At 43.8% G+C, this 19,380-nt stretch overlaps 2 protein-coding genes across 7 annotated transcripts in view; one reads left to right on the top strand and one right to left on the bottom strand.

Annotated features, from left to right (window-relative positions):
- The window catches only part of FRMD4B (FERM domain containing 4B), a 361,625-nt gene that overhangs the window by 54,688 nt on the left and 287,557 nt on the right, over nucleotides 1–19,380 (top strand). The gene's annotated exons all lie outside the window — the stretch shown is intronic.
- MITF (melanocyte inducing transcription factor) overlaps nucleotides 1–19,380 on the bottom strand; it is a 645,672-nt gene that overhangs the window by 594,611 nt on the left and 31,681 nt on the right. For all 6 annotated transcript variants that reach the window (XM_068253961.1, XM_068253960.1, XM_068253964.1 and 3 more), the window contains one exon: nucleotides 10,838–10,920. The gene's annotated coding sequence lies outside the window, so the exon portion shown is untranslated. The remainder of the gene's footprint in view (nucleotides 1–10,837; nucleotides 10,921–19,380) is intronic.

The following is a 19,380-nucleotide window of genomic DNA, read 5'->3' as shown; positions in this document are numbered from 1 at the left end:
ATAACCTTTCTATCTATGCCATATAGCAACGTATTTGGACCACAAGACTCAATCTAAAATAGTTCACAAACAAGAATTTCTTCACAGACCAGATCCTGGCAAACAGGCTTGCGAGATGGTGGGACAGATATTAAATTATACCTCCATCTCTAAGTACTATAATTACTGTAATATTTCTCATAATTGTTCTCCTGTCATAATGAATGAGAATGACTCTTTACCTCTGCACCGGAGACGGCTCCTGACGTATAATTCCCCGTGTTTGTTACTCAGGAAATCCTGTGAGATTGCTATTTCTGTGGAGATTTTAAATGATTCAGTTGTTATTGGAGTAAGTTGTGCTTCTAATCCCGCCTCAGTCCTGGGAATTGCGCGTTGCTCTGAACATATGAATAAAACATACGTGGCATATGGTATGAACATATGGATCGTCTGAGCTGGTTGGGCCGCAGTGCTGCCTCACACGCGCCAGTAACACATGGCAGGGGTCAGCTCTGCCAACACCATGGCAGGCTGCTAACATGCACTTTACTCTGCTGAAAATGCAACTTTACCTTTGTTAGAAAAATGATTTTGCACATGTCCTTGGTACACAAAACTTTATGTTATTTAATAATATTAAAATTGTATTTCCAGTGCATCCTTGTCTAAACATGTTGAGTTGAGCTTCCTAGCAGTTATGGCAGTAGTCCACTATTTACTGGACGGAGCAGTCACATTGTTTTTCCTTTTGCAGTGAGTGTTTCAGTAATGTGCATAGCATTCAGATGAATAGCGGAATTCCAAATTTCTTTTCAAAGCCGATAGCTGTGTATGCACTTAAAGGGATACTTAAAGTGAAAATGAAACAAGAAGCGTCTCAGGTACCATACTTACCCGGGGCTTCCTTAAGCACCCTGTGGGACGCTCGTCCCTCAATGTTTCCTTGGGTGACTCCTGCCACCCGTAATTGTCCCCGAAAGACTGGCCGAGTCGCACTCCGTTGTGCATGCACAACCCGGCCAGGCATGCTACCCTGCCCCAGGAGAAGACTTAGAAGAGAAATTCAGGATACTGTCCTTTAAATGTGTAAAGGATCAAAACACAGTCCTTTTTCAGGGCAGTCCACCTTGCCCCGTAACACTTGTTTATATATCTTTAAAAGGACTATAGCAACTAGTGCAATCTCAAAAAGGCAACAGAAAAAATCTCTGAAAAAACTTTATTCACACGAGTAAAAAACATCCAAAAACATGGTTCTTCAATATCACAATGGTAGGTCTTGGGAGTACAATAAATTAATTTTAAATCAGTTAATGGTTATAGCTTTGCGGGTATAAACTTCAAGGCAACGACACATGTTCGTTTCGGGCTTTTTATGTAGAGTAAAGTATGCCCTTCATCAGGCCGTAATACCCAGCTCTATAAATAAAAACAATATATAACAGCATATTAAAATCAAGTTCATATAATTCCATCAGAGATGCGACAAAGAAATTGTCGCAACGAAAAGAACCCAATACCAAGTAGGGTATATGGCATGTACACCAGGTTCAATCCAAGAACCTACATGTCAAAATAACCCCAGAAAAAGGCTAAGTGAAGGATCAAACCAGAGATTGAATGTGTTTGAATTGGAGAAGATATATAGAAAAGACCAAAATCCAAGGGAGAATAGTAGAGGAGAATAGGATGTGAACCACCTCCTAAGGACTAGTAAATATCAGTCCTCTTGTTCACACATTATTTCCAAGATGAAAACAAGAAATATATAGATACATATATATACAAGGAAAAAAAAAAAAAAAAAAAAAAAAAAGACGCACACAACCTAAAAATTCACAGGTACAAAAACAGCCTATCAAAAAAATGGCAAACAGTGTCAAGGCATGTAGCATAGCTAACCATCTCCCACAGGGCAATCCAAAGAGAATCCCTATAATCCGGGGATACCCAAACATATGCCCCCCATAAAACAATAGAGGGGGTACCCTGCAGAGTGTAAAACTAAATACTATTGTCCCCCCAGGATGTCCCACCCATAAGCATCCATAGAAACCCATATATACACACATGCACCAGACAAGAAGAAAACCCCACACACATATATATATGTGTGCAAAGCATAGAATTCTGTAGTCTGGTGCATATCTGCAAACACAGGCATCCCCACGGAAAAAACCAAGGCATATAACACAACAAGGACGGTGAAAAACAAGGCTGCATGCAAGAGCATACTCAGCACAAATGACCAAAAAACGCCATACAAATGACATAAAAACGAATGCCCACATTTAAGGTATCGACAGAGACTGACCTGATAAATATAAAATATATCAAGCAAGTGGACTTACTTTCCAACGGCAGGAGGCAGGTGCTGCAAAAGGAAACCCAATCAAGGACGGCGTGCAGCGCTGTTTAAATATTACCTCCAGTGCTGATATCCTGTGAGGATCAGCCAATCCGAGGCCCCACCTAATACAGAGCCACGCTGGGACGCACGCACGGACATGACGTCCGCGTATAGGAAGCCGCTCTCTCCCCTCACGGAGAGTACTCGGAGAGGAGTCGTCCCCTCCCACCAGGAATGACGTCAGCCGCCCTTAACACCAATGAGAGGCGACACCACTCGTAATGGCACTATAGCCCAAGAGAGGGTGTGTGTCTAAAGAAAGCACCAATGGGGATAAATTAAGAAGGCAAGACCACGCTGGAGCGCAAGGGAAAATATGTGTAGTTTAAAATACACTGCGCTCAGTATAAGAAAAATAAATGAAAAAATAGCTACAAGGACAGAAATTGGGCACATTTAAATAAAAATGAGCAGGTGTACACAATTCCTTATAGAGATCACCACTGAGATGGGCCATAGCGATTTAAAGGGGCATAGCAGAGGTTACTACAGTTAAACAGACAGACGCCTCAAAAGAGACTAGATCAGATTGCCATGGGAGAGACAGTCCCGGGGGAAATACAACACTTAGATAATATATAATATACGTTGCATTACATGCCCGAACACCACATAAAAACCAAAAAATACCAGAATTCCCGATTATTGGTATGGACCACGCAGTAGCCAAAAATGGAAGTCGGTCGATAGATCCACCATCTACATTCACCTCTGAAAAGAAAAGAAGAAGAAAAAAAGAGATAAACAACCAAAAAGAGATGAACAATGGGAAACAAGTCATGTGGTTCGGAACATATAAAAATACAAAGCCAGCTTTACAATGTAGCAAATGTATCAAAAAGACACCATTGTCTACAACGGCCTGTACTCGGCGTTTAGTCCAGCTGGAGTTAGTGTCTGTAAAAATCTAATCCAGCGGGCCTCTTTATGCAGTAAAGTTGTTTCTCTATTGCCACCCCTTCTTGGGGGAGGAACTATATCAAGGACACAGAATCTTAACTGGTTTGCTGAATGGCCCATTAAAACAAAATGTTGGGCCACTGGAGAGTCAATTTGAGACGGGTCAAGATTGCGCCTCAAGGCTACATTAATCTTAGACCTATGTTCAATAATGCGCTCCTTAACAGCTCTAGTGGTTTCCCCCACATACATCTTGCCACATGGACACTTAATGCAGTAAACCACATATTCAGTGTCACACGTGGCATAATGAGAGAGTTTGACTGGAAATCCCTTCATGGGGTGATCAATACTCTTGCCCTTAAGGACTAGTTGGCAGCATGAGCAATGTAAGCACGGAAACGTGCCCTTGCGCACAGGTGCCAAATGTCTCTGGGCCTCAATTCTACAAGATCCCACATCAGCCCTAATCAAATGGTCCCTTATAGACTGTGCTCTCTTGTAGGCCATCATTGGTGCCTGTCTGAATGCTGGTATCTCTGTACTAATTGATCGCAAGATAGGCCAATGTCGTCTGACCACACCTGCAACCCTGGACGAAAGTGTATTAAAGGACGTGGCCAAAATCATACGTTCCTGTCTATTAGTTTCCATGCTTTTTGGGGATTTTTTTAGCAAGTCACCTCGCTCACGTTTCATTACATCTCTTTTAATGCGTTCAACCAGTTTTTTAGGATAATGTCTATCAATAAACCTGGATGTCATCCCAGACATCCGTCTTTCCACTTGCTGTTCATCACTAACAATTCGACGCACCCGCATGAGCTGAGACTTAGGTAATGACTCCCGCAGAGGTCTGGGGTGAAAGCTATGGAAATCAAGAAGAGTGTTACGGTCCGTGGGTTTAGAGAACAGGTCAAACGACAATAGCCGACCTCGCCTACATACATTGACATCTAAGAATGCAATTTGGGACATATCTACATTAAAAGTAAACTTCAATGCAGTGGAGGCACCCTGGAGCTCCTCGTAGAAGAGGTCAAAGGAGGACCGGGGCCCCGCCCAGACCAAAAATATGTCATCAATATATCTACGCCAAGTGCAAGCGTAATTTTTAAAAAGGTCGTTGCGGTACACCCAGTCCTCCTCGAACCTCTCCACGAATAAGTTGGCATACACAGGGGCCACATTAGAGCCCATCGAAGATCCCCTTCGTTGCAGGTAAAAAGTGTCCTGAAAGAGGAAGAAATTCCTCTCCAACACCAATTCTAGGAGGGACATGATGAACTCAACCTGTAGTCCACTCACGGTAAGATCGCCCAATAAGGATTGCCGTACAGCTGCCTTTCCCTCACTATGTGGAATGCACGTATAGAGTGACTCTATGTCTAGTGTAATAAGTAGGCAATCCTCATGGGGCAAGATCAGCTCACTCATTTGGTTAATAAAGTCAGATGTGTCCCTAATGTATGATCTCTGGCTGAGCATGTACTTTCTAAGTACCTTATCCAGAAAGATAGCGGTGTGACTAAATACTGAATCACACCCAGCCACAATAGGTCTCCCAGGTGGCTGATCAAGTCTCTTGTGGATTTTGGGCAGACAATAGATGACCGGTGTAACTGGTTTATCATTATAGAGAAATTCAAAAAGTTTTTGGTCAATAATATTGCTGTCCAAAGCATCACACAAGATAACTTTGAGCTCACCCAGAAATACACATGTCGGGTCGACATCCAGCTTCCTATAAACCCCTTCATCACTGAGTTGCCGTAAAATTTCTGATACATAATCATCCTTATTCAATATCACAACAGCTCCACCCTTATCGGCTGGTTTTACTACTATCGATGAGTTTTTCTTAAGATTGTATAAAGCCTCCTTTTCGGCTCGACTCAGATTATGTTTCACATAAGGCAACCCCCCTCTTTTAGATTCTAATTCCAACTTAGCGATGTCACGTTTCACTGATTTAATATACGCCTCTACATGTTCATTACCTTCTGGTGCTCTATTACCTGTGGGGGAAAAAAGGTTAAGTTCCTTTGCATCATATAGAGCCAGGTCGGGTGTCTTTTTTGGAACAATGGGTTGCCTAGAGAAAAAACTTTTCCATCTTAGTTGATTAAAGAATTTTTCAAGCTCAATGTCCAAAGAGAAAAAGTCAGGAGTAGCTGTCGGACTGAAGGATAGTCCCTTAGATAACACTGATAATTCATCAGCCGATAATTGATAGGTGGAGATATTGATCACAGGTGAAAGGTCAGATTTTTTGACTAGTGGCTCAGAGGCTACGTACGATCTCGGAAGTAGTATTCCCGTCTCGGCATCTGTTTTTGCTGTCGTCTCTTGGGGGGTCGGGCTGATGAAGACCCCGTGACCCCTAAAAAAGAGGATGATTCCGACATAGAGGAGCCAGTGGAGGGCGCTGGGGAATTTGGGGGCTCTGATCCCTGTCTGGGGAATCTGCGTCTCGGTTTTCGTGGGCCCCTTCCTCCTCCTGGAGTTGTCGGGGCATTTTTTTGTTGCCATCTGTAAACGTAGCCTAATGTATAGTCCCGGCAATCTCTCTGGAACTTCTCTTTTTTATTTTGTAAAGCTTCCTTTTTATACTTCTCTAGGGCATCCTCTAATAATGCAATTTGAAATTCAAAAGCTTCTCTGTTAGCCTTCTCAGAAAGTTTACTCCGGATTTCCTTTGCCTCTGATTTAAAGCCAGGAAGTTTCTTATAGATCCACTCCACATACAGTAGGAGAATATCAAATGATGATTTGTTCAGTATACCCTCGAACCGGCACAGGAACTCACGATCGTCTGTAAACAGATTAGGGCGAATATGCGATCTAACACCCCTCGGGATTTTTTTGTTTTTATAGTACTCAGCTAGCGTCTGTCCATGAAGTTCCAAATCTATGATATATTTCTCAATTCTTTCGAGATCTTTCCAGTCAACAGATGTACTGTCAATCTCGCCTAGGATTTTGCAACAACCATCAACATTACTCAAGATGCGTTTGATATCTTCATCCAAATAGGAAAAAATAGAGATATTGCCAGATTGCAAATTGTCCTCAGTAAGAGGAGACAGCCCATTTGTTGACATTTATGTTCCTCTCAAAGGATGGGCTAAAGAGATAATTCTTAGATTACAGCAAAGCTAAGGAATCCCAGGTGGATTATTCGGCTTAGAAGAGAAATTCAGGATACTGTCCTTTAAATGTGTAAAGGATCAAAACACAGTCCTTTTTCAGGGCAGTCCACCTTGCCCCGTAACACTTGTTTATATATCTTTAAAAGGACTATAGCAACTAGTGCAATCTCAAAAAGGCAACAGAAAAAATCTCTGAAAAAACTTTATTCACACGAGTAAAAAACATCCAAAAACATGGTTCTTCAATATCACAATGGTAGGTCTTGGGAGTACAATAAATTAATTTTAAATCAGGAGAAGACTTAACAGGACTTAAGGAATCCCCAGGTAAGTATTGTACTAGAGACGCTTCTCGTCTCTGGTACACTTTAAGCCTACAAAAAAAACAGTTGAACTTATGTGTGGCTTCTTGCAGCCCCTTGCAGTCATCCTGTGCCTGGGCTGTCCTTCCACAACCCTCCAGTGAGCAGTGGCGACCCCCTAAAAGCTGGCCGTTCTGAGGCTACTGTGCATGTGCAGCTTCCAAGCTGCGCGCACCCTGATCAAGCTCCCGTCATTGGGAGTGTACTGCACATGTGCAGAATGCTCCCTTGTGCAGGGAAGCCACATGGCTGGCCACCTTTGAGGGGGTCGCCGCTGGTCGTTGGAGGGGCTCAGTAGGACGGCGCAGGCACAGGATGACTGCAGGAGGTCGCAAGAAGGCTTTAGATTTCATTTAAATAAAAAAATTTGTAACAAACCTCCCCAGTTTGGAAACAAATGTTGCACAGACACGCTGTTTGACTATCTGCCCAGCAGCCTATTAAGATGTGTAGAGTGATAATAGGGCAGAACGTGGTGGGAGGGTGAGTGGGAGGCGCCCCACTGTGGGCACAAAATGGTGTTAGCCCAGGGTTTTAATGAATGAGAGAACACTGATGTTGGAAAGAACAATCATCTTTTTGGACAATGGAAATCTAAATGGGCTGGATGTGATGCAAGTTACAGAAAGTTGTATATCACAACAGAAGCTGCTTTCAGAAGTCAACATTAGGTAAAAAAATGACAGATTCTGATACTATTAATAGATTAAATATTAAGGCCGACTTCACGCACCGCCAAAAACAGGCCTTCAGGGATTACTGGATTAGTACGCGGTAATCCCTGACTGGCATTCAGCCAACAGGAAGTGACGCTCGGTCAGGAGCTGATTTCACTGGCTCCTGACCCTGTCATCAATGTAAGCAACTCACATTGGCTTACACTGATCACATGGTCAGGAGCAAATGAAAATGGCTCCTGACCAGCTCACAGAGCTCTGCCATTATAGAGATGGCAGAGTGGGTGGCCTGAGGTTCTGGGTGACCATTGGGAGTGGCAGGTATGTGCGACGATTTGTCAGTTTCTGGTACCAGCGTTCTGTGGTCCTTAAAGGATTCTCGAGGTGAAATGTGACATGATGAGGTAGACGTGTCTGTACAGTGCCAAGCACACTAATAACTATGCTGAGTTGCTTTTTTTCTTTCTCTGCCTGAAAGGTTTAAAATCATTTATGAAAGTGACAGTTTGTCTACAGCATAACCCTCACTGATAAGGGAATACAGCCATAAAACACTTTCCTAGCAGAAACGGCTTCTGGGAGCAGAAAAGAGATAATAGGGGTCAATAGTTCATAGATTTGAGTGTCACTGAGCAGAAACAAACAGTAAAAAAACTTTAAAAGTAGATTTAAATATAAAATAAATCTGTTGGATATCTAAAAAAGTCATTTCTAGAAGGAAGATAGATGCAATTGTTTATCACATGAGTTACCGTATATTCCGGCGTATAAGACGACTGGGCGTATAAGACGACCCCCCAACTTTTCCAGTTAAAATAAAGAGTTTGGGATATAATCGCCGTATAAGACTACCCCTCTTCCAACGCACGCCAAATTAAAATTAAAAAATCATGTACTGGTGCTGTGTATGAACAGATACTGGTGCTGTACTGTATGTGTTACCCAGTATATAACAGTATATAGTCAATTGACTTGTTGCATTGGTCAACTCTCCTTAAGTAGACTGGTCTGCTCTCCTTGTCTACCTGTTTATCAGAGCGGTATGGAAGAATAGATTGCGCTCCCTCAGCAGGGAGATCTGAGACGCGGTAACAGGATAGGGCGTATCACCCGGCATCAATGACACCCGGCGTATAAGACGACCCCCAACTTTTCAGAAGATTTTCAAGGGTTAAAAAGTAGTCTTATACGCAGGAATATACAGTAATTTTTACCTCTAGTGTCCTTTAAGGGGGCAGAGACCGCTGGTACATAAGTAGTTAAGTGAGTACCTAGTGCCTTGCAATCTGACAACTATCCGAATTACATTGTAAAACTCTGCTAGTGTAAAACAGCCATCAGGGACATTTGAGGACATAGAAATGATAAAAATTACAATAATTGTACAGAAGAGCTTTAACATTTTCATCCCTGTTCTGATGACCTGTCCTCTGTAGTCTGCACTAGCTGTAGGTTGACATTCAGTGAGAATCGCTTTGCATAATTCCTGAGGATGTGGAGAGCAGTAAATGGATTGAACATAGAAATAAATCAGTCTCTCCCCAGGTCTCTGCAGACTGTGCTGATGGCTTGGCGACTCCCAGGAGTTTGCGTAACTCAGCCGACCAGCTGTCTCCACCAGACAGTCACCCTACAGCTGTGATTAAGTGACTGCCAAGCCAACCAGTCTGCAGCCCAGCAGAGGGTGTGTATGATGTATCTCGCATGACTGGATGCTGGGATTTCTATTTTACAGGAACGGATGACAACAGCGTACTTTAATGCTTGTCAGTCGATCCTGCTTCTGTGCAGGGCGTTTTCACCTGGCAACAAGCGTCAAGCACTTGTGGTGACCACTGCCTGTGCATCCGACCCGGCGGAAGGTGGCCCTGGATGCTACATGCTGTGTTTGGGGGTAACTGCATTGTGAGTCAACCGCTGACACACTTGTGGTTACTAATGATCCCATTCGGTTGCATTATTTAGCAACCAGTGGACCCTTGACCTTGGTAATCGGCGGCTAAAGCACTTCATCTAAGGCCTCTTTCACATCTGTCAACACGTGCAGGAGCCGTTTCCTGCACGCGTTATATATCCTGCGGCGTGTCGTCGGGAATCTGCGGTGCAAAGCAATCAGCGGCGGTAGCTATTAACTGAACTCGATGGAAAACGCTGGCTCCCGGCGATTGACGCTCCTGGGTGCATTCGAACCACAACACACAGAACCGCCGCGTCGGGTGTGAAAGGTAAAATGAAAGTCTATGGACTTTTATTTTACCTTGGTTAGCGCAAAGAACTGATGTGAAAGAGCCCTAAAAGAGGCCTTAGTGGTGCTTTACAGCTCTAAGCAAATGCTGGGACAATGTAAACCTCGTTATTGTCAATGAGGCCGGTGCACACATTCCAAGCCTGATGCTGCCTTCTGCAAACATCATACTTGGTGGTACTGACCAGTGACTTAACCTCCAAAGGAGTCAATGGAAAATGCCTTTCAAGGGAATCTGAACTAAGAGGGATAGGAGAAACTCATGTGGACTCATGCCGGTTGGGGAAGATCTAGTGAGTGAGTCGGAGGGTGGGGGATTCAGCAGGCCAGCGCTGAGCAGCCATGTCATGTGGAGTGGAGGTTTGGGTGGAGGTCTCTTGCTGTCCTCACAACCAGTGTTTTCTTGTATGCCTGTGGTAGACATACCGGTACATGGATATTGCATTTTTTTTATCAATTCTTTTTTTTACATCAGATTCAGCTACTATGCACCTTCTAGAAGCACCAGTCAGAACCTGTCAGCATCAGTCTGCACCTGATAAAAGTGCGAGTCAGCACCACTAAAAAGCACCAGTCAGCATCCGTCATCATCAGTCAAAACCTGCTGAAGCACCAGTCGGCACCTAGTGAAACTGCCAGTCAGCATGGCTAAAAGTGCCAGTCAGGGTTTGCTAACAGTGCCAGTCCACATTGGCTAAAACCATCTGTCAGCAATAGCCAGCGTCTCCCAAAAGTGCCTGTCAGGACCTGCTAAAAGCATCAGTCAGTGCCAAACCATTCCAGTAAAAGCACCAGTTTAAAAAACAGCTTTCTTCATTGTGAAGGAACCCTTGCAATTATAGGTATTCACATGCAGATCTCTCATTTCTATAGCTGATATGAATAATTCAGTGACAATATTTCTAAAGATGCTTAAGGCTTCACAATATAGCCATACATTTGTAATATGGTAATCAAAACCTGCAAACAATTCTTAATCCTTTGTAGGCACTCAGTGGCTGAGCTTGTATTTCAGTGGTCTATAAATGCCTTGATAAGCTGATGTCAAGTAAATTACTTTTAAAGCGAACTTGAACTTTTGTTCTCAGTCAAGTCACAATTACACATACCTGCCCTTAGTTTTCTGCTGTGATGTTTAATTCTTGAGATAGCCTTACTTCCTCCAGTGTCTTCTTCCAGCAAGTCTGACTTCCTGCATGAGACAGTTTTTGAAATTATGCATTTTTACAGCACTGGCACTTTTTCCGAACATTACACCATTCTTCTCAAGAAGTTATTCCTTGGAGGAGTTCACAATCCACTCTCCCTGCCACAGGCCAAGGCCTGACTGGAAGAGGAGGAGCTCACAATCCACTCTGCCTGTCATAGGACAAGGCCTGACTGGAAGGGGAGGGGCTCACAAACTTCGTGCTTGTCAGCCAGTTCAGTGTCCTGTCCACTGCCCATGAGCACCATTTGGGTGCAATTAAAGCGCAGCCAAATGGCAGCATTTGTAGTACAACGCATGACAGCGCTTGACACGTGGTTGCGTTACCTGGTGGAGCTCAGACGTGATTCCATGGATGGGGGGGGGCAAATCTGTCCAGCGCCGTGGCCGAGTGCTAACAAGCGCCCGGCCAATGCACCAGAGAAGCTGACAGGTGGTGAATTCACTAAATTCAGTCCTAAAGAGGCCTAACTATACAAAAAAACAAACACCTAATAAATACAGTTAACCAACTGCTACCACCACTGCCAAACTTTTAATAATATCTCAGGTTCTAAGATATGGAAGGAAATGGAGTATCCAGAGGAAACCCATGCAAAGACAAAGATAATGTATATGTCATGTAGACAGCATCATTGCTCAAGATGTAAACCTGTGATCTTGACATTAAAAATAACAGTGCTATCCACTTCACCAGCTTGTGCACCAAGAGATCATGCTTAACTGTGAGCTACATGTACAATAAAATGGGTCAGATTATCTGAGATCCCATTTCTTGCACAATTGAGACCCTGCCTATGTCTTTACCAAATGAAAGAGAGTTCTGCATTGCACATTGCTTGCATTTTAATACCTGCAGTCAGTGTTTAATTTGTAGAAGAATCATTTGTCTGCTATGTCATTTTTTAAATTACTCATCAGTCATCTTCTAAATGATTTCTAAGGTTCCCCCTTAGGCTAGGTGCACACGTAGCAGAAACACTAGCGTTGCGTAAAATGCTGTGTGTTATGCACCGATGTTACTCAATGGCTACATAAAAACCGCCTGGGTATGCATTTGTACTTTGGCGTTTTTTAAATTGCTAGTTTTGTTGCATATTATGCATGAATGCATTAAAAGCGCACATAATAAAAGTCAATGGAATCACGTTTTGTATGCGTTTTTGAAGCTTTTTTATGCATTTTTTTTAAAATAAAGATTTCTGATGTATTTCCGCTTCCTGTTGTCTTCCTAGTGATTTGCATAAATATAAATATAAAAACGCATGCAAAACGCGTATGCGTTTTATATATGTGAACCGCAAACGCATTAAAACGCATCCATGCTTGAAAATTGCATCTGCATTAAAAAACCGCAAATGCACCAAAAACTCACAAAAACGCACACAACATTAACATAAAATATGACATAAAACGCAGCTTTTCATGTTATGTTATGTGTGCACCTAGCCTCAGTGTCTCCAATAGCGGCTCAGCCAGGGCTGGATTTACCGTAAGGCACTATAGGCACGTGCCTACAGGCGCCTGATGATGGAAGGGCGGCTCACTCCACTCCCCGAGTGCCTCCCTCTTTCCCTATGCAGGGTCCCAACAGAATGTAAATGAGAGGTTACTCACTAACTCTCGGCATTGCACTGATGAGATCTACCTTCAACTGGGGGCACCTCTAGGTACCTAATACTGAGGGTATCTCTGGCTACCTAATATGAAATGGCACCTGTAGCTACATACACCAGGCAAGGGAAGTAAGGGAGAAATGACAGCTGGGCCAGCCAGCACACTTGCGGTGCGATTTGGCTTGGGTTTGTAGATTTATGAAGGGTGAAGTGTAGGGTGTTGAAGCGCAGGCAATTTTACGCAAATTGCACTACAAAATGAAAATGATGTATTCCTAGCGTTTGCCTGTGTTCACACACAGGCAATTGTTACAGTAACTAATGATTTGCAATAGCAAACCAAATGCAGCAGGCAGTAAAGTAGTGAATAAAAATTGCAACCGCAAAACGCAGGGTGTTACTGAAATCCCAGTAGGCCCGAAGAAAACATTATGCGCTTTTTTGGCATATGATTTTGCATTGCGGCAAAATGCACACGATTTTCACAAGCGTGACCCCTGCCTCACAGCAGTCTCTTCTGTCAGATTGTCTGCTGCGTGTGGGAATTGTTGTGTTATGGCTTTCCATCATAGCTACATTTTCTGCACTTTTGGTTATTTTCTGTTATACCTTCAGGAAAGAGACGCACAGAAGCACAAAGGGGCCCTTTCTGAAAGGAAAATGTTACATTTGATGAGCATAAAATAACTCTGAGAGTTTCTCAATTTGTGCTTCATTCCATGTTAAAGAACTGTATGGTACTTGCATAGTAACTATATTCCACTCTACAGGGAATGCCAATAATGACAGCTAGATGGCAGCGTTTCTCTGTGTGGAAATTACATGAATCCGTACCTTTTTAACTGAGTTTGCTTTAGTTTAGGGAATCCAAGGTTAGCAACATAAGGGACCATATGCAATTAAAGTTAAATTAAAGTCTTAGTTTTCTCAAAGTTGATATTTTTACAGCTTGTCAATAAAATACCTTTAAGTCACCAGGAAGCAAGAAAACACCATGAATCATTTTGACAGTACTTTCCCCCTCTATTTTTGGCATTTTTTTAAATTGCAAAGTGCTGAAAAGTTATTTTAAACAGGATATTAAAAATGATCTCCTAGGAGAAAACTTAAGAGAAAAAAGTGAATTGCATATAAGGCTGACATATTTATTGCCTTTTAAACAATACACATTGCCCAGTTGCAATGCTGATCATCTGCCTCTTATACTTTTGGCCATAGATCCTGAACAAGCATGCAGATCAAATGTGTCTGACTCAGGTCTGCTTGGAGCAGCATTCTTGTTTCAGGTGTGTGATTTAGAGACACTACTACAACCAACGAGATCGGAAGGACTGCCAAGCAACTGGTATTGTTTAAAAGGAATTAAATATGGCAGTCTCCATATGTCTCTCATCTTGGATTCCTTTGAAGGGGCCTTTTGATATATAAGTGGCTGTCTGATAACAAATATCTACTTCTTTGTTCACCTTTTAAAAGAAAATCAGCTAACTCCTTCCGGATCACTGCATTTATAAAGATACAATCTAATTAGTTCCAGTGGTGACCAGTGCTTGGATTTCCTACAGTAGTTACCCTAAAGGTCCGTACACACGCCGGACTTTAGGCAACGACGGGTCCGTCGTTGCCTCCCGCTGGGTGGGCGTGCCAGCGACAGTCCGGCGTGTGTACGCTCTGTCGTCAGACTGATACGGCTGTTTCTGAGCGATCCGCCCGGCGGATCGCTCAGAAACAGCCGTATCAGTCTGACGACAGAGCGTACACACGCCGGACTGTCGCTGGCACGCCCACCCAGCGGGAGGCAACGACGGACCCGTCGTTGCCTAAAGTCCGGCGTGTGTACGGACCTTAACACAATGTTTCTCAACTCAGTCCTCAGGTACCCCCAACAGGGCATATTTTGCATAAAACCACAAATGTTCACAGGTGAGGTAATTAGTGTCTCAGCAGAACTCATTAACAACCTCTGTGGTTTTCTGCCAAACATGCACTGTTGGGGGTACTTGATGACTGAGTTTGGAAACACTGCCCTAACATGCCAACCTGCTGCTTCAATTACTTGAACAGATCGTTGAATTTCATTAGGGCCCTAGGGATGACTTGTGGCCTAGTTGTTGCTACAAAGCTGGGGACCTGATTAGTTTTGCCACCTGAAAGTGATGCCCTCCAGTGAAAAGCGGACCACGCACTTTTTAAAATGGCCATCCACTCAGGGCATCCACTTCAAACATAGTAAACAGGTGTGAAAAAGTGGCAAGTTCTATTTGGTGATCTGCTAGTCCTTACTGTGTCATATCAATATTTTAATGTTAAAACTGAATGCAGCCAAACATGGCACTGTAAGATTCAATACAATTTAAATTAGTGTAACACGGGAGAAAGGACAGGCCTTGCCTTCTAGGACAGACACAAAAAAATTCACAAAAACCTTGCCTCTAAATGGGTGACAAACTACAACTGTCTACCGAGAGCAAACCTAATGTTGGTCCCAAAACAAAACAACCGAAATCACAAGTACATCTACTTACAGCACAAAACTCAAAAACCTTGTGGTTTCCAGAGTAGGAAAGCTTTGGACTTAGTTAATCAGCATTTGAATCTCACCTGAGCTCCTCCATTGGGGAGTACACAAAATCCTGAAGTGGATTTGTTAAAATGGCAGTGCCAAGGAGAGAAATCTGGGACCTATATAATCACCATTTTGAAATTGAACTTCTCTTGATTTTTGGATAATACACTATTGTTCTGTTTTGCTTCCTGAAATTCTCCTTTAAATGTAAATCTGTATTGTTTGAAAACAGCATAGCTTGACCTAATTTCAGAAGATTAGTAACGCTATATATCAATAACCATTTAGTCATAACTGTAAAATAGAACCATCCATAATCCAGTATCCCTGCACAAGATAATGCCAGGTCTAGTGGAGAGGGATGTGGTGACATCATCACAATCAGCTCAGCGCTAGAACTGGACAATAGGCATGGCTGTGACCAGGCTTGAGACACTTACATGCCCCCCAAAGCTACAGCAGTCTCCCGGCTGATAGTGATGGTCATGCCTAGGAGAACTTAAGGAGAAGCATGTGATTAGTTCGGTGAGGTGATAGATATGCAAGTCTCCGATCTGCTAGTCATGTGCTAAAGCAGGATGCGATCACAGCAAATCACAGCTTTGCAAATGTATCAGCTGATCAAACAAATCACATGCTTCTCCATTAGTTCTCCGAGACATGACCATCACTACCGGCTGACTGAAACACTCCTGACAAAAAATTCCAACACTACACATAGGTTATGCAAAACTTAATCTTAGAATAAAAATAAAGTAAACTTAGGAATAAGCTTGTCCTTTTATAATAAAGCAACATTAAAGTAAATGTAAAGGCGGTATAAAACAAAAAGTCAAATACTTATCTATGGACTCTGGATTCTATAGAGCAGCCTTTCTCAACCTTTTTACCCTGGAGGAACACTGCAAATCATTTTTGGATCTGGTGGAACCCCTGCATTTATTTTGCAGGAGGCATGGTCTTTAAAAATAGGTGTGGCTGTTTATTTCACTACCCCTTATTACACTGCCCCTCATTATACTGTCTCCTTATTTGTCTGCTTTTTATTAATGTGCTCATTATTATTATTATGACCCCCAACTTAGTGCTTCTTTTTAGAGTACCCCCCCCACAATTAGGGGAAATGCTGAGGAACCCCTGCAGAGTACTAAAGGAACTCTGGGGTTGTGCCACTAGTTCTAGTGCCTCACCGTCACCCCGGTTTAATTTGCCACCTGGGGAGGCTCCAGAAGCACTCGTGTACGAAGACAGACGGCTCCATACTGCACATGCGCAGGTACGTGCTCAAGCACACTCGCGCTCGCAAAATACGGAGCCACACATCTTCAAAAGCACTTGGGGACACGAACTCTTCCGAAACCTGCCAGGGGGTTACAGGCATGTATTCGGCCAATTGGCCGAGTACACACAATGGCGCGTGACAATGCTGGAACAAGAAGAGCAAGAGAGAACAGGGAAGACTCAGAGTGTTCTCCTGTCCTCAAGGCCCACCAACAGTGCATGGTTTGTGAAAATCCACAGAGGTAATTAATCAACTCTGCTAAGACACTAATTACCTCACCTGTGCATGTTTGTGGTTTCCTGCAAAATATGTAAGGTTGGTGGGCCCTAAGGACAGCGATGGGGAACTCTGCTCCATAGGATCCAGAAGCTTCCCTATCCATAGGTAAGTATCTGATTTTTTTTCATATTGTCTTTACATTTACTTTAAAAATATCAAATATTATCTATGCCTTGAGTTACTTTTTAACAGTCTGCAATCCAGAGGATCAAGCTTCCTTAATAGAGATAGTTTCGTATCCATGAATTCTCTTGTTATTAGGTTGCTCTGTGCCGAGTACGCACTGCTTGCTTGTGGGGCTACAAGCTATTGAAGTTTCGTTTGTATTAAGTGCTTTGTGTACTGTAGAATATGTTCTCATTATGATTCAAGGACAGCGTTTTGTATTCTGGAGAGGGTGCATATGCAGATTGGTAGTGCATTCTGGGCATGTCGGCTGTACGCCAGCCCATTACACAGACTTCAAACAGGCCAGCCAGGGTGATTCTACCTGTAATTCTGCATTTCTAGATCTGTTTATTCTCACTGCACAGCAAGGCCCTTGTTTATTCTTAGGCATCTCCTGTCATTTCTCAGTCTCCCCAGATGGAATATTATGAATGATTCCAAAAAACTGTAATGAATTACTCAAAAATGGTCTGCTGTTAAAGGGACCCTTTAACAGCAGACCATTGGAAAATGGAATAAACTTACCTGGGGCTTCCCCCAGCCCCCCCCCCCCCCCCCCCTGTAGCCCATGAGGTCCATCCGAGTCTTGTGGATCCCCTCTGTTCTCCCACTGGTGGCGCTGTTAGCTGCAGGACCCGTTTGTGTGCCTGTCTCAATCACGCCCCCATCTGTGTGAGCGTTCTGTGCATGTGCAGTTCTTGAAAAAAATAAACCATGCAAGTGCAGATGGTAACGGGCGCGTAATCGAGATGGGCGTGTGGACGCAGTTGCACAGTTGCTAATGGATCTGCCAACAGGAGAATGTAGGGGACCCAGAAGATGCCGAGGGACCTCACAGGCTACGGGAGGCTGGTAGAAGCCCCAGATAAGTTCAATATTCTATTTTTGAGGTCTGTTCAGAGTTCCTTTTAAGGGAGTCTTTAGCCTTTTTTTTTTTTAAAGTTTTACTTACCTGGGGCTTCTACTGGCCCCCTGCAGACGTCCTGACCCACGCCGGTCCTCAAGGATCCTCTGTTCCTCTGCCGCGGCTCACTTCCCATGTTTTCGCTAACGAGACAAACGCCACTGCGCCTACACGGCCGTGCACAACCTCGCTCTGACTCGCGTCGGCGGGAGCGTCCTGCGCAGGTGCAGTAGGAAGTTTTCTCGCACTGCACCTACGCAGGACGCTCCCAGCGATGCAAGCGGGTGCAGTGGCATTCAACTCAGATGGAAAAATGGGATGTGAGCCGCTCTGGGATCCAGGAGGATCCTTGAGGACCAGCGTAAGTTTCACTTACCTGGGGCCAGTAGAAGCCCCAGGTAAGTGAAACTTTTTTTTTTTTTAAAGGTTAAAGACTCCCTTTAAAGGAAACCTGTAAGAGTTTAAAAAAAAAAAAGAGTTTAACTTACCTGCCCCCTCTACTGGCAGATGTCCTGTGCCCACGCCGGGACAAATCAATCCTGGTTTTGGCCGGCAGTGGCCGTTGACAGGCTTGGCCGCCAAAAACGAAACTGAGCCACAGCGGGGGACCAGAGGATCGTTTTGTCCCGGCGTGAGCATAGGACGTCTGTGGAGGGCCAGTAAAAGCCACAGGTAATTTAAACTCTTTTTTTAAGTTGTTAGGACTTGCCAGTGCCACCCTCACCTGGGACATATCAGATCATCGCAAGGGCTGCTGAATGGCTAGTGAAATAACAGTGGTGTGACTGCAGCTGCATGCAGCTTCCATGCATACCTATCAAATCGCCGCCAGGAGACTTGGGCACAGGATATAGCCGCTAACCCTGCTCCTGAACAAGTCCCGGCGGCGTTAATTACTGTTCCCCCTCCAGGTCCACGTCGGTAGTGGGAAATTACATAATTCGGCTTCCAGCTATTGCTGGCGGACAAATTAAAGTGTTTTAAAAGCAACTTCAGCTCCGTCTTCTGACGGCGCCGAAGTTACTCACTGTGCGCCGCTATATCCATAATACCTATTACGATCTAATGTGGCACCGGCTGCGCCCAAATCTCCTGCGCTGTTATTACGGCGCTCGGCATCCACAGCCTGGGGTTATTTAAATATTAGTTTGCACCGTGGGCACCTGTATGAGACTACAAGTATCACCTTGTCCTAAGTGAGGGTTGCAAACTTTTACCACCTAGAGGAGATTTAAAAAAAAAAGTAATAAAGTACAAGTTTGCTGGATTACTTGTGGTACCTCCCCTGGCGATTACTGGGGATGCCGGATATGTCACATAGCTGATCTGTCCTACTTTCCAAGCTAATACGGTCACATTCACGGTGGGACGTTGCGGAGTTGCATCATAAAGTCTTATAACGCAGCTTACCGCACTGCAATGCTAACCCTATGGGACGTTCACAGTGCCACGTTAGCATCGTATTGGCGTTGCCTCTAAATGCACACGTTACCGGGTAGAGGAAAGCATACTTTTCATTGCCTGAATGCTTTCCTGTAGCTACTGCATGCAACGTTAATGTGCGTTACCACCTTTTTTTATGCGTTGTGTTGTAATGCTGCGTTGTGACTTTAACCTTCAACGTTGTGAC

This window comes from Hyperolius riggenbachi, chromosome 9 (assembly GCF_040937935.1).
Source record: "Hyperolius riggenbachi isolate aHypRig1 chromosome 9, aHypRig1.pri, whole genome shotgun sequence".
NCBI classification, from domain to species: domain Eukaryota; kingdom Metazoa; phylum Chordata; class Amphibia; order Anura; family Hyperoliidae; genus Hyperolius; species Hyperolius riggenbachi.
This window is presented reverse-complemented; position numbering and strand designations above follow the sequence as displayed.